The sequence below is a fragment of the Lampris incognitus genome, chromosome 11 (assembly GCF_029633865.1).
Source record: "Lampris incognitus isolate fLamInc1 chromosome 11, fLamInc1.hap2, whole genome shotgun sequence".
Classification (NCBI taxonomy): domain Eukaryota; kingdom Metazoa; phylum Chordata; class Actinopteri; order Lampriformes; family Lampridae; genus Lampris; species Lampris incognitus.
In genome coordinates, this window is record NC_079221.1 from 37528336 (window position 1) to 37545369 (window position 17034).

At 43.0% G+C, this 17034-nt stretch overlaps 1 protein-coding gene across 5 annotated transcripts in view; it reads right to left on the reverse strand.

Moving 5' to 3' along the window:
- The window catches only part of LOC130120586 (double-stranded RNA-specific editase 1-like), a 221361-nt gene that overhangs the window by 103181 nt on the left and 101146 nt on the right, over positions 1-17034 (reverse strand). For all 5 annotated transcript variants that reach the window (XM_056289211.1, XM_056289205.1, XM_056289206.1 and 2 more), the window contains exon 4: positions 10810-10870. The gene's annotated coding sequence lies outside the window, so the exon portion shown is untranslated. The remainder of the gene's footprint in view (positions 1-10809; positions 10871-17034) is intronic.

Below are 17034 nucleotides of genomic sequence, written 5' to 3' on the forward strand. Positions count from 1 at the left end.
AGAGAGACAAAGCGAGAGAGACAGAGCGAGAGAGAGAGCGAGAGAGACACAGAGAGAGAGAGAGAGAGAGAGAGAGAGAGAGAGAGAGAGAGAGAGAGAGAGAGAGAGAGAGAGAGAGAGAGAGAGAGAGAGAGTATATGGAGGCATGGGGCAATGAGAGTGAGATAGAGAGAGGAAGACAGAGTAGACAGGGTTGAGAGAAAGGAAAAGAAACAAGGAGATAGGAAGAGCGAGAGAGAGAGCGAGCGAGAATGAGTGCACGTGGAGTTTAAACAGAATGACATGATGGGACAAACTAACAAACAGTTGTGGAGGCGGGGGCGGGGGGGAGCAGTGGCAGTATACAGCTTGTTAATGGCAGCCATTTTGAAGAGAACAGACAATGAAGTCATGAGCTGCCAAGGCTTTCTTCCAATTACTCACCGATGCTTTTTTAGACTGGCTGCTAATGGCAGCTAGCGCATTTGCTGGGAGCTTAGCGGTAGCTTGAGTCAGCGTTGTGCAAATAGGCCTCGGCAGTATATATTCTGGGGCAAAGAGGGGCTTAACGTGCTCACAAACAGACATGCACATCTGCTGGACTGTACGCAGACTTTTGCTCATCATAGCTGAGCATACTCGAAGCATACCGAAAGTGTACCAAATTCATTTGTGAGAAGTCTTTTATGGAGAAAAAAAAATGAATGAATGAATGAAATAACCAAATAAATAAATAAGAGGGGTTAGTTTGCCTCCAGGTAATGGGAAAAAGGACAATGAGGAGGTACATGAGACAACTTAATGTAAAGAGAGAGGGGGCGAATTCAACACGTTATCGTCAGACCTCTTGAGTGAGCCTCTGCTCAGAAGTATGTCTTGATTTGGGCGTCCGGGTAGCATAGTGGTCTATTCCATTGCCTGCCAACATGGGGATCTCCAGTTCAAATCCCCGTGTTACCCCCGGCTTGGTCGGGCGTGCCTACATACACAATTGGCTGTGTCTACGGGTGGGAAGCCGGATGTTGGTATGTGTCCTGGTCGCTGCACTAGTGCCCCCTCTTGTCAGCCGGGGCACCTTTTCGGGGGGCTGAGGGGAATAGCGTGATCCTCCCACACGCTACGTCCCCCTGGCAAAACTCTCTCGCTGTCAGGTGAAAAGAAGCAGCTGACAACTCCACATGTATCGGAGGGGGCATGTGGTAGTCTGCAGCCCTCCCTGGATCAGCACAGGGGGTGGAGCAGCGACCGGGACGGCTCGGAAGAGTGGGGTAATTGGCCAAGTACAACTGCGGAGAAAAGGGGGGGGGGGTCCGGGAAAAAAAGTATGTCTTGATTTCTCCGACATGAACTAGTGCTTGGCGTTAAACCGACAAGCTGAGACACATTGTGCGTGAGGCAGGGTAGCTTTGTGGGCAAAACGACAGGTCAGCAAACGGACACAGAAAACAAATCCTGCACAGACTTCCCTCTGCAAACATCTGCTTGGACTTCATTTATGCGCACACATACTCCATGGACGTCCATCCGCTTACAATTTTCACCGACTGTGAGGGCCTCTTTAGTGGTTAGCACATTACTTCATAGCAAGGGTGTCCTGAGTTCAATCCCAGCCCTTCTGTGTGAAGTTTGCATTATCTCCCTGTCTTTATGTGGGTTTCCTTTGAGCACTCCAGTGTCCAAAACTCTAAATTTCCAATAGGTGGAAATGGTTTTGGTTTGAGTGTGTGAGTGTGTGTGTGTGTGTGTAAGTGTGCACTGTAAGTCTCCTGCTGTTCTACCCAATGCCTGCCGGGAGGGGCTCCAGCCCTCTGCGCACCTGCATTTGATTAGATGGATATGAATGAAAATGAACGGTGTCAGCCAAGACAGCCAGTGCGCTACGGTTTAAAGGTGCATTCTGGAAGTCTGCTTGAATCCTGACCTCTTTTGCATAACAATGTGGAGTCCAACAACAAATCAAAGCAAGCAAGACAAACAAATTCAATTAGAAAGGTAGCGAATATTTGGTACGTTTGCCATCATCTACTAATTATAAACACTCAGTAGCTCTTGTTCACTGCGATTGCTGCATAGTTTGCTGAGAACTGCAAATGCAAGACGGGGGTAGTAAACAAAAACCACTCAGCTGGCCCAGCCGCCTGTGTTTTTTGAATGAAGGAAATCTGGAGAGAAGGCAGCGGGGTTGTAGACTGTATTACGATCAGCATCATTGAGCAACCACATCTCAATTCCATCTCATCAATAAACCTGAAGCAAAAGAAGATAAACTGCAGGTTATGTGGTATCACTACTGTCATCAGATACTTTCTCACTGAGGCAAACGGCGCACAGTACTGCATTTGACTTCTTAGAAGAGGACCGTGGCAACATGGCATGGAATCTGTACCATTTTCTGCCTGCAATATTTAAGAACAAGCCATTTGTCATTTTCTCTCATCAATCTTTCATATCCCGACCGAGCTGTCACGAGTGGTCTGTCATTCAGCTGATTCACATCATGCATGCCTATCTTACACTAAGCCAGCCAGTGTAAGATAGGCAGGAGAAAAGTGGATAGGGTTAATCTGCCTCTCTCATAGCCTCTACAGAGCTCTGGCCCAAACGTCTTAGTCTGAAAATGTGGTATTAAGTGAAAGATAAAAATAAAATTCATTCACTTTTACTCTCACTGATAACCCTAAGAATTAAAGCTCTTCTTCTTTGGACTTTAAGATACTGATAAAGGTGGGCTCCAGGGCTCTCTCAACTGGGTTAGAAGTCCCTGGACTGGGGTCGAGATTGTACGGACACTGAGGAGGACCCGCACTTCCCAAGGCTGTGTTGGACTTGTATGATGATGTGCAGTTACTGTATACTGAATAGGCTTAATCAGTAATGAGCACGAATTACAGGTACATTACATTACAGGTAGCAGAGATGAACATGCTGCGTTGGTCCTTGCGAGTGACTATAAAAGACCGGAAGAGAAATGAAGAAGTCAGAGCAATGTTCAAGATCGGAGGAATGGATGAGAAGCTGAGAGAGACAATATTGAGATGGTTTGGGCATGTACAGAGAGGAGGCATAGACTTTATAGGAAAGAAGGTATTGCATATGGAAATACCTGGCAAAAGAAAAAGTGGAAGACCAAGGAAAAGATGGAGAGACCAGATAGAAGAGGACATGAGGAGGGTTAGACTGCGGGAGTGGGATACATCAGACAGAAAGCTATGCTTTTGGAAAAATCCGCTGTGCCGACCCATGAGAAACAGGGAACAAGCCAAAAGAAGAAATAGTAATGAGCACAAATCTCATCAACATAATATTCATCAAACATTATTCCAGAGTCAGTGTGACAGTAAGGGCTCCTGCTCAACATCAGACTACTACAAAAATATTGGGAATTAAACATTCTGACGTTTGAGGGTAAAGTTGGCCTGTAACTTTGTTGGCCATTGCACTTTATCGCCTCGTATTTCGCCTGTATAAGTCAGTCCTTGTGAATATATCTGAAGATTGTTGTGGTGTAGTGTTGTTATTCTATGTTAAGTACACTGAGAGAGCCACGAAACTGGAGTCAAATTCCATGCTTCCGATTCCGTAACGTGGCAAATGTGGGCTGAGTCGTTGCAGCCGACTGGCCATTCCTCTCTTCCGTCTTTGTTCTTGATTGTATCCTACCAATTATTTTGGTAAATTGGTAGCATGAGCTGTTGTGGAAAACACCTGAGAACTACTCCTACACGTCACTGCTTGAGTGCCTTGATAAATACGTCTTACTTTTCACACTTAGCGAGTCATTTTTTTAACTCAGTTGGCTCTTTGAATGGTTCTTAAGTGAAATCCTTAAGAGCTTTGATAAACACAGTGTGATCCCCTGACTTCAGGTCTTTCATGTGTGCGGCATACAGGCCTGGTTTGGGAGTCAGCTGAAGACGGAGAGCCCGGCCTAACTGAGCACTTTTCACTTAGCTGTGAGACTGGCATTCGACGCAGACGTACACAACAAACAAGAACAGATCGGACTGTGACTCCTTTCAATATACTGACATAGAAAGACGCTGACTGAGGTGGCTACGGGTTGTCTATGAACAATTTTGAAATAATAAAAACCACTGTAGGTCACTATCCCAGTCTCTCTATGCATCCTTTACTAGTATAACTGAAAGGAACTTTGCTGCAATGCATAAATCACATCAAACTGTGCAATGGATGTCATCAGAGTTTCAGGCAGATGCTGCAGACAAGGATAAAAATCCCAAACACAGGAAGTATTTGTTGCAAAAATGAATATTATTTGTCTCCTTTTCCATGTGTAATCCCACTGCCTACAGACACAAAGCTGGTGACTCGTCAGCGCTAATTTACCTGGCTAATTTTAGCACTGTATTTAAAAGAAAATTAACTTGAATAAAACTCAGTATTGAAAAGCACTCCGATGTCCTACAGCATCAAGGTCAGAAATAAATATTTTATATATTTTGTTTGTTGTTTTATTTATGTATTTATTGTTATTTTGTTTCATGACTGTTATTGACCGAAAACCCCTCCCAGCAAGGGAGAAGATGTTTTATCTAAAAAATTCTCTTGCTGGAGCGACATGGTGGTGCAGTGGTTAGCACGGTCGCCTCACAGCAAGAAGGTTCCTGGGTTCGAACCCCAGGGTAGTCAAGTCAATTTTATTTGTATAGCCCAATATCACAAATTACAAATTTGCCTCAGTGGGCTTAACAGCAACACAACAGCCTGTCCTTAGACCCTCTCATCGGATAAGGAACAACTCCCTAAAAAAAAAAAAAACCTTTAACAGGGAGAAAAAATAGGAAGAAACATCAGGGACAGCAACAGAGGAGGGATCTCTCTCCCAAGTCCATCCTTGGGAGTCGTCCCGGGTCATCCTCTGTGTGGAGTTCGCATGTTCTCCCTGTGTCTGCATGGGTTTCTTCCGGATGCTCCGGTCTCCTCCCACAGTCCAAAGACATGTAGGTCAGATGAATCAGCCGTACTAAACTGTCCCTAGGTGTGAGTGTGTGTGTGTGTGTGTGTGTGTGTGTGTGTGTCGGCCCTGTGATGGCCTGCTGTCCTGTCCAGGGTGTCTCCCGCCTGCCGCCCAATGACTGCTGGGATAGGCTCCAGCATTCTGTAACCCCGACAGCAGGATAAGCGGTTTGGATAATGGATGGATATTTTGTTTACCTTAGCGTCACTGAGCTCTGTGGATTTCATTTCATGGACTAAAACTTGAACAGCTCTGACGATAACTTCGTTGACCAACACATGGAAAACACACGCACGCACGCACGCACGCACACACGCACGCACGCACGCACGCACACACACACGTATGTATACAGCTCTGTGTTCATGGAACACATGTTAAATTAATGAACTGTTATAATGCCACTGTGAGTACAACCGAGATCATTTTCAATAATACAAATAAACAAATGCACAAACGGACAGAAGGACAATAAAACTACTGACAGATGCAAAATGCTTCCCCTTTCACCCTTCCAAAGCCGTTCATAATTCCAAAGAAAATAGACTTGGTTATTAACAAAGCGGGATATTGGCACTCTTCCTCTCCAAGCAGCATGGCCATTACTGCAGCAGCTGGGGCCTTTGGAAATAGCTGACCTGCGAGTGTGGGCATGTCTGTGTGCGTCTGTGTGCGTCTGTGTGTGTGTGTGTGTATGTGTGTTGGGTTAATGAGTTTATTAAACTGTATGTCTTTAAAAGATAAGTATTGATTTGATTATGATGCGACATGTTATTACCCTCGCATCATCATAGCATGTGTGTGTGTATGTGTGTGCGTGTATGCCTGTGCATACTGCGTCCTGATTTTGCACGACTAGTATTCGCATTATAGCTTTCACAGAGTAAGGATCACTCCAGTAAAAATGCAGGAGCAAACTCATGCAACGACACAGATTTGTTGAAAGTGCCGACAGCTGGGGGGCACAACATAATCGACAGGCACCGCCGATGTCGTCCATTCAATGGAACCATTAAGTGTCACATTCAAACCTGCACAAACACACAGTTGTAATGGACTTCACAGGGGCCGCTGGAACGAAACAGTAACAAAGACGTAGTACCCATACCGAAAACGATTTAGTTGATGGTTTTTGGACATGTTACCCGCGAAATATCTTCTTTCGGTCCCAGCTATCCCAGTTTGACCGATTCACTAAAAGATTTTTAAAGCTTCCATCAGTGCAGCAGACATTTGGTTGTAATTTTTTATGTAGAAAGCATCGGTGATGAGACTGTGCACGTTGAATGATTCGGAAAGCAGTCCCCCCCCCCCTCCACATGACAATTCTCCAGGCATGCAACCAATTCATTTCAATCATTCTATCTGCAATGTATGACACTAAATGCATTGAGGACAAATTCCAATTTATTCATTTTCATTTCCCCTAATGAAACAAGGTTACAACTAGCTCACTCACAGTCGTGTGAAATTAACTTAATTAACTTAAGAATAAAACAAATACAACAGATTTTTTTAAACGATTGCACATTTAACAGAGGAGCAGCTCGGCAGTAAAAACAGGTTCATTATAAAGGCAATCATCAGTCTCTGTGAAGGCTGTGTGTAACAAGGATTAAATACTTCCAATATCCATCCATCCATTATCCAAAACCGCTTATCCTGCTCTCAGGGTCACGGGATGCTGGAGACTTCCAATATAATATACTATACTTCCAATTTCATGTACTAAACTATTATTTCATATTTCCAGGCAGTTGTAAACCTGACATACTCCTCCTATTAACCAAGTAGTAGTCTTAATATTCTTGGAAATGTGTCAAGTACCTCCTACAGTACTTTATATGCACAATACATATACAAGTCAATAACTGGTTCTGCTTTATTGTAATATCAAGAAAAAGACTTAGATATTGTCTCGTAATTTTTTCCCAAACATAGATGTATATTATGTTTACTTTATTATATATATATATATATATATATATATATATATATATATATGTGTGTGTGTGTGTGTGTGTGTGTGTGTGTGTGTGCGCCTGCCGTCCAATGACTGCTGGAATAGGCTCCAGTATCCCCACGACCCTGAGAGCAGGAAAAGCAGCACAGATAATGGATGGATGGATGGATCTATATATACATATATCAATATAGATGGAGGAAAAAAAAACATATCAGAACATATCCGGGCATATCAGGTCTGCAAATAATAAAATACTTTTCTGCCAAGCGCAGGTTACATCTTTTACCGCTAATTGAATATGCATTGCTCTTTATAAGGATTTTCCATGAAACAGAATAACCGATATTCTTGTCTACCAATGACCAAATGTGGCTCTTTGTAAGGAAAATCCTTACAAAGAGCAATGCATATTCAATTAGCAGTAAAAGATGCAACCTGTGCTTGGCAGAAAAGTATTTCATTATTTGCAGACCTGATATGTCCACCTCGAATAGCAGAAACGAAATGGCCACCAGCTGTAGACACCGAAAAAATATCTCCTTTGTAATTACAAGTAAAATGTCTTTATTATTCTCTCCCCCCCCCATTAGATGATACACATGTGACATTTATTAGATGTTGTATATTTTTATATTTTAACTGCCTGCCCTTCCAACTGTGCCCCAACACCACCCCACTATATGATTTACATGAATTACCTTGTTATATTCTAAATGTATGCTATTTCAGCAGTGCCCTGGTCATTTAAATGCTTTTTCAAAACAAGCCCCAGCCCCTTACCCCATTGGTTGTAATGTTTTCTACCCCACCATTGGTTGCTGTCCATCATAACTACCTACCCCATTGGTTGTAATAGTTCAAATGTTTTCTCCTCTGATTGGCTGCTGTCCACCGAAATAAGGGGCGTAACGCGGGGAAATGTATACTGTGTGTTTTCTTTGTTGAATCATATTAGCAGCTGATGACTGCGTGACGCACTAAACACACTTGTACTGCTATGTATTAAAAAAAAAATTCCTACATCAATATTGATATTCCGCTCCTCGTCTGTCGAGCACTTTTATCAACACCATTGACAGTTTCCGGGAAAAAAACCCCCGCTATGTGTGTGTGTGTATATATGTGTGTGTGTATATACATGTATATATATGTGTGTGTATATATATATATATATACACACACACACACACACACACACACATACATATATATGTGTTGTGTGATGCCTTAGGGTCAAAATGAGCAATATAAATATATAAATAAATAAATAATCAATAAATAATAATAAATATAATCAATAAATAAATCTTGTGAAATTACTAGCAAGGGGATTTATTATTCCCTTATCAAATAGGGCAAAATTTCACATATACAATGTGTTATAACGTGTATCGATATTTCCCTTCCATAAGCTCAAATCTGCTTTTGTCAAAAATAATACCACGACTGACTGGTAAAACAAAAACCAAAAAACTCTCCCCGTCTGGCCTGTGGATCGTTTGGCTTTCCTGCTTCCCAAAACTCCTTAATTTAAAAGAAGGAATGCTGGCACAAACTTTTACAAACAACCCCCATCCCCCCCCCCCCAGACCTCCAAATGAGGACTTACCTTCAAACCCACAGGACACTTAATATTCCTGTCAGGGTGGAGGAACCACCGCCTTCAGGGACACTAAATAATGAGTGATAAGAATCGTGTGACGAGCTCATTTCCCCTGCTGATCCCCACAATTGAAGTCAGTGTTGTTTTTTTGGGGGGGGGGGGTGTTATGCGACGTGTACCCACACTTATTAATGCACAACCACTTTCTCTGAAGCCAACAGTATAATGGGAAATAATTGGCTGCCAACCGAAGCTGGGATTTATTTATTTTACTTCATTTTCAGATATACGAGTGAAATGTTTTTCCCCCCTCTCCTTCTTCAGAAAAATAGCCAATAAAAACAGGATTTAGAAGAAAAAAAAATCCGACTTTTAAGAACAAGCCAGGGAACATGCAAGCACGCAGCTCGATGGCTGACATATGCAGGATGGTGGACAGATTTAATCAAAGCCTTAGAACGTACTCCGAGTACATGCAGGCATTCATTTTTACCTTAAATGGCCCCATGGTAACTGTACCTCAGTGGCATCCTCCTCTGCCTCACTTACCCCGCCAAAACACCCCAACTATGCTCAACGATCGATTAGCAAATAGATTTTAGCAAACTGAATATAATTTGAAATTACCCAATTTAAAGATAGGGATTCACATTAAGGTAAAATAATAAGCAGAGTCCAAAATAAGACATTCATATCACAAACCTAATTTGGTTCAGAGTTATGGCTGCATGAGTAAACAATCCATGTGTGTGTGTGTGTGTGTGTGTGTGTGTGTGTGTGGGTGCACGCACCATGCCGGGCCAGGGGATGCGGTAGAGCTGACGGTTGCGAGTGCATAGTAATGTCACCTATGGAGAACAATCTGCCATGGTACCAGGCTTTACTTCAAGCACCAGGTACTCAGCATGAGCGGGGCAGAGCTAACGCTGCCTGCAGCCAAAATTACAGCAGGTTCAGAGCTATCCTTTGAGACGTAAAGGAGACAGAAATCCAGCGTTGACGTGTATGTAACGTCTAGCCTGCAGGACAACCGCTTGGTGCTGGCCGGGATATCTTTGATATATCAAGAACCAAACCAAAACAGACCGGGCAGCATGCTCCTGCTAGGCACTGGCTTAACATTTAGCCCAGAAGTGGCCTGTCACACCTTATGTAGGTTAGCTAAGCCTTGGAATTGGATAGAGACCTGCGCACGTACTTGCCAAGCCTTTTAGATCAGGACTTAATTTTCCAGTCTTGTGTTTTCACTTACAGCATTATTTATTATTATTAGTATTATTATGTCCTTAGTGATGACTGGTCTGAGTGACATAAAATACATTTAGATTTATACAACTGCTACGATTGCATCAGAATTTGTGTTAACTCCCCTTTCCAGATTTTAAAAGCCAGTTAAGGAATTGAAACTGCATTCAGAAGACCGACAAGACACACAACAACATGCATGCAGATGTGCGTTTGTAAAAACATACACACCTACATACGCATGTACATGTGCATGTACATGCACAGACTTGCTCTACTGAATGTGGAATGGTGAGTTGGCTTAAAGGCAGTGAAAACCATCAGGCGCTCTGGAAGAGTAAAACATGAGTGGATCAAACAGATTTGGGATCTGCTTCCAGGACCTTCCCTCCAAAGACATGCCTCATTACCAGCAGCTTCTGAAAACTATTTAACACACATCCCCCATGGGAAACAAAATCCAAACCATCCACACGGCATATTTCGTACACTGGTAACTGTATAATATAAGTCTATATACCTTTAAAGTATAAATCAGACTCGTAAACAACAAACAAATTGCTATAATTAATAACTAATGAAATGAAACCCTCAAACTCTAGTTCAGTGAAGTTTTTCCTTGACAACAACCCACATTACAGAGTTCTTACATCATCATTAGTACTGCTAAGGTGCGTGTGTGTGTGTGTGTGTGTGTGTGTGTGTGTGTGTGTGTGTATATATAATCCAGTGATTCAAGTAAATTCTTTAATAGACAGTACAACCCTGTTTCATGCCATAAGTAATCATCATATGGCATGAAACGGGCTTGTACTATCTATTAAAGAATTTACTTGAACCACTGGATTATTTTGCTTCTTATTTGTTGAGCACTTTCCCTACCATTGAGTGTTTCTTTTAACGAAGTTATATATATAAAAAATCACTACAGATGCAGGAAAACAAGTTTTAATACGTAGCAATACAAGCCTGTTTCATGTGCCGCGCACTCATCAGCTGAGGTATATAAGTATTGCGAAGTTCAATGTGTGTGCCTACCTTATAAGCAGCTGCAAGGACGGAGGTGAATGTGTCTCAGCCGCTCAGGATCTCCCAAGTGCTGCAGAGGGGACAAAGATGGAGAGAAAGATAAAGAAATGAAGAATGAATAAAAAAAAGAGTTGCAGTGCTCTTGGTTAGAGAAATAATTATTTATTACAATTGTTATAAAGCAGCTCTCAGCCAGTCTATCTGACTAATCCGTTGTAAGCTCCCATCACTGCCCAACACAAAGAGAAAAAGCTCCTTTATGCATCTGTCTATTCTTCTGTCCATCAACCCATCCATCCATTCATCCGTCTGAGACGTGGGCAGATGGCTTCAGCACACATTTGACTGGTATAAAAACTGACCGGCATACCTTACATCTGATTTACTATTTTGCTAATGTTAAAAAATATGATTATTACATCAAGTCTTTTTTTTTTTCACAGCTGTTACGCGTTCAAAAGTTCCATTTTATTTTGGCTACTGATAAGACGCCCAGACCACTAAAATGTGGGGAACTAACTGCTTCAAAGAGATGTTGTGACAACTCTATCAAACATGTAAAAATGACTGTCAGTGGTATTAACACAGCCATAACACCCCGCAGTGTTACATCATCGTCATCAACGCACTTCAGCTGGACGGGCAAGACGCAGCCATAAGTCGGTACTCACGTCAGGGTTTGACGTTCAATTTTGACTGGGATCGTAACTGATAAAAGTACATCAGTTATTTTTGCAATCAATTAACCAAACTATCTATTTAGCACATGAAAAAAATGAACATACCAGAAAAATTCTTTACAAGACACTTGACATCTGCGAATAAAACATATAAGCACTTCCATAGTAATGGAATATGCATGTGTGTGTGTGTGTGTGCACACACACAGATAGAGGGTGACATATGAACATGGCCAAGTGCATGGATGTGTGTACTGAATGACACATGGTTGTAGCAGGACATAGCCTTCCATGCTACCCCCCCTCCCCCCCCCCACACACACACACATATCTCGGCTTCATCCATTTCTTTCTCTCTCTCTCTCCATATCCATAGCCCTAATTATAACTTGCCCATTAATCAGCCAGAGCTGTAATTATACCATTTCCATTGTGTAATTTGAAAGTGTGGGGGGAGATCAGATCACAGCTACGTGCTTAGTCCACGGGGGTCTGTTAGTAAAATGGGTTCAGTTTTTAATTTCAGCTAAACAAATAATTGTGCAGTAGAACAACTTGATGTGGCAAAATGAACGGGCAAAGTTTCACGTATGCACAGATGCATGCATGTATGTTAGGGAGTCTTGTCTGGCTATTGCCGGTGGACACCAACATTCAGCTAGCTGTTCTGACTAGTTTACCATCGTTTAGAATTTTCCAATTTGGAGAGTACCTCTGAAGGATGAGTTTTTTGTTTTGTTTTTTCTATCCTGGTGAATTTGTGTTGCATAGAGCTTCTGACAAGAGACAGAAGTGGCCAAGGAGTCAAAAATGAATGTTTATAAGCAGCTGGGCCTACTTTTTTCAGTTTGTATTTTGTATTTGTTCACTGTGAAACCTCCACTGACATCTAAAATGATTTACTCACCTTGACATTGGAGAACACCCAATGATAGGTAGGCAAAAGCCATTGTTTGAAATTCTGTTTATTTTGACTGTTTTCCTGGTGTGTGTTTGTATGTGCACCAATTTCACTTCACGCGAAATGTATACAGACACGCACACACGCACGCACGCACGCACGCAAACACACACACACACACACACACACACACACACACACACACACACGTTAAACCTGAAATGAGGTTTTCAAACAAAATGATCTCCCAATGCCTTCCCCAGTTATAATAGCTCATATTTTCATCTCATTGATATTCCTCTAGGTTGCCTTACTCGTAATAAAATATGAAACATTTGTATGCATCATTTTTGTACACATCACTAACGTGATGTGGGACACGCCGTGTTTACCAATTGGTGGGGATGCAGATATCACACTATATATAACTGCTGATATCACACTGCTGATATCATATGACATGTATATACAGACGGGTGACAAATCAAAGCAAAAAGCCTTAATGTTTGAGCCCTACAGTCAGGGGGTCTGGGGGCTGTGTTATGCTGTGGGGGTATTTTCCTGCCATGGCTTGGGTCCACTTGTCCCCTTAGAGGGAAGAGTCACTGCAAATTAATACAAAGTTATTCTGAGTGTTGACCTTCATTCTATGATGAGACATCTCTATCCTGATGGGAGTGATCTCTTCCGGGATGACAGTGCCCCCATCCACAGGACATGAGGGCTCACTGAATGGTTTGATGAAAATGATGTAAATCATATGCTATGTCCTTCACAGCCACCAGAGCTCAACCCATATGAACCCTTAAGGGAGATTTTGGACCAATGTGGTAGACAGCGCTCTACACCACCACCATCAAATCACCAAATGAGGGAATATCTTTTGGAAGAATGGTGTTCATCCCTCCAGTAGAGTTTGGAGATTTGTAGAATCTATGACAAGGAGCACCGAAGCTGTTCCGGAGGCCCAACACCTTACTAAGACACTTTATGTTGGTTTTTTCCTTTAATTTGTCACGCGTCTGTTTGTGGACACGTAAGCACATTTCTTCAAACCTATATTTCCACTATTTTATGTAACCTCCTCACCAGTGCTAAGCTAACTAATACACACCAATTACTTAAACACAGGTGTTAAGATACCCTTAGTCCTACCAGAGATACACAATATGTACAAAGTATTGGGACACCTGGCCATTACACTTACATGAGCTTTTATGACATCCCATTCTAAATCCATAGGCATTAATATGGAGTTGGTCCCCCCTTTGCAGTTATAACAGCTTCCACTCTTGTGGGAAGGCTTTCCACAAGTGTGTCTGCGGGAATTTTTTCCCATTCACCCAGAAGAACATTTATGAGGTCAGGCACTGAAGTCAGACGAGAAGAGCTGGCTTGCGATCTCCGTTCTAGTTCATCCCAAAGGTGTTCGATGGGGTTGAGGTCAGGGCTTTGTGCGGGCCAGTCAAGTTCTTCCACACCGAACTCACCCAACCATGTTTTAATGGACCTTGCTTTGTGCACTGGGGCACAGTCATGCTGGAACAGAAAAGGGCCCTCCCCAAACTGTTCCTACAAAGTTGGATGCATAGAATTGTCCGAAATGTCTTGGTATACTGAAACATTAAGATTTTCCTTCACTGGAACTAAGGAGCCTAGCCCAACCCCTGAAAAACAACCCCATACCATTATCCCTCCTCCACCAAACTGCACAGTTGGCACAATGCAGTCAGGCAGGTAACGTTCTCCTGGCATCCGCCAAACCCAGACTCGTCCATCAGACTGCCAGACAGAGAAGCGTGATTCATCACTCCACAGAACACGTTTCCGCTGCTCCAGAGTCCAGTGGCAGCGTGCTTTACACCACTCCATCCGACACTTGGCATTGTGCTTGGTGATGTAAGGCTTGCATGCAGCTGCCTGGCCATGGAAACCCATTCCATGAAGCTCCCGGCACACAGTTTTTGTGCTGATGTTAATGCCAGAGGAAGTTTGGAGCTCTGCAGTTATTGAGTCAACAGAGCGTTGGCGACTTTTACACACTATGCGCCTCAGCACTCGTTGACCCCGCTGTGTGACTTTACATGGTCTGCCACTTTGTGGCTGAGTTGCTGTTGTTCCTAAACGCTTCTACTTTTCAATAATACCACTTACAGTTGACCATGGAATATCTAGCAGGGAAGAAATTGACTTACTGCAAAGGTGGCATCCTATGACAGTACCACGCTTGAATTCACTGAGCTCTTCATAACGACCCATCCTTTCACAAACATTTGTAAATGCAGACTGCATGGCTAGCTGCTTGATTTATACACCTGTGGCAATGGGTCTGAATGAAACACCTCAATTCAATGATTAAGAGGTGTGTCCCAATATTTTTGCACATATAGTGTATCTTGGAGGGGGAGATGTAATGTATGGAATCGCCTACCGTGATGGTACCGCGAACGCATCAGTACAGACGTCGCAGGATTTGGTATGTGACGTTAACAGGAAGTCTGTTGTTGTGCTCGTGTTGATAACGTCAAGCAGCTTTATTAAATGCTCCTGAGAGGTCGGACTTTGTGGTGAATTCTTCTTTTTATCAGTTAGATGTCACATAGACATCACAATAACTTTAAAGGGAAAAAAAAACAAACACTCAGTTTTTATTTTATACTCTGTTCGTGGTACTACATGTTGGCGTGCATGTTGGAGCTCATGGGAATCCTCGTCGAATCAAAGAAGCTTTGTCATCACGGCTAACGGAATACAGAACCCGGGAGCGTTCCCAACTGAAGCGGTCACGTCTGACTGACGTCTGAGGCGTCCTTGTACAGATGGGAAGATCCAGGTCCTCTCGTCTTGAACAGCGGTAGCGAATAGTTCGGCTACGAGCAGCCAGCAGCACTTTTATCAGTGCAGAATCCTTCCTTCATGGTGGAATTGGTGCAAACTAAGGCTGGACGTATTCACTAGTCCCGGAACGTTGTATGACACTTTAAAACAAAAAAACAAAACGACGCTAGCGCGGGCTACAATACACTCTCCGTTAGCTGTGCTAACTGCTACACAGCATCCATCCATCAATTATCTGAACCGCTTATCCTGCTCTCAGGGTCGCGGGATGCTGGAGCCTATTCCAGCAGTCATTGGGCGGCAGGCAGGGAGAGACCCTGGACAGGCCGCCAGGCCACCACAGGGCCGACACACACACACACACACACACGCACACACACATATGCACACACACACACACACACACACACACACACACACACACACACACACACACACACACACATTCATACCTAGGGACAATTTAGTATGGCCGATTCACCTGCAGGACTAAGCTAATCCACTCACTCGCAGTGAACACAAACAGTTCACATGTCCACGCACATACGGGCCACTTTTTGCACCCGACAAACTATAACATATAACTTTAATTCAAACTGCAAACCATCCGCTATCCTAAACTCATGCATCAGGTGCAGAACTTTTTTTTCTTCCCGCTCTCCTCTAGTACCAATTCTCGTTTTTTTTCTTCCTTTTTTTGGTTCAGCCCCTCCCCTCACACAAACGAGTGGGCAATTAAAAAAAAAACATAACGTACACAGCTATAGGCTGCTGGCATGAACGTCTGCTCTTCATGAACCTTCTGCATTAACGAACGTGTGTGTCACGTTTCTATCACGTGAGCCATGAAACTGACCAGTAAAAGAACTGCAGCAAACGGTGCGCAGACGTGGAATGACGGTTACTACAACAGCATCTGACAATGGCAATGCATTCATTTTAGGCTGAAAACAGTAATGCATTGGAATGATGTAAAACCTAATAATAATAATAATTAATAATAACATTTTCAAGGGTGCTACATTTATAGGAAATGTACATTCACAAATTCACTTTAGTGTTGGTTAATAATTAGACTAGCTACTCTTGTGCTTCATTATGCAAATTTACTTTGTACTTTCTGTCCTACATGTGATTGGCTTGTTGTGTGAGAGGTAACACTTCATTTGAGGAGCTATCCTCTTGACTAACAATAGGTAGGTTATATTTATCATTACAACCCCTGACAAAGGCACTTTTTAGCACTTCATATGAATATTGGTGGTAAACACAACGAAATCTAGGTCCAAGCTTGAAACATCAGGGTTGCTATTACTCAAGATGTCAACACATACAAACAAACAAGCACAAAATGAACACATACAAAATGTGTCTCAGGACAGCACACTTAAACGGACACACAAACATGAACACACACAGATGGGCATGCATGCCAGCCAGCCACACTCAAACACACACACACACACACACACCACACACAGACACACGCCTGCAGAAGCTACTGTTGGAGCTTGTTCCCACCACATGGGCATGGGGTGGCCTGTCTTGGCCCCAGCTGTTCTTGGAGCAGCTACGCCACTGCAAGACAGCAGGCCTGGGTCTCTGCCACCTTACAGTTTCTCAAAAACCCTGTGTGTGTGTGTGTGTGTGTGTGTGTGTGTGTGTGTGTGTGTGTGTGTGTGTGTGTGTATATGTGTGTGTGTTTGTATGTGGTCGTATGCATGTGGAGTATGTGTGCGCACCCATGACCAAGTTTGGAGCACTTGTGTGGGAGTGAGTGCGCCATAATCCATCGTATAAGCTGACCACTTTGGG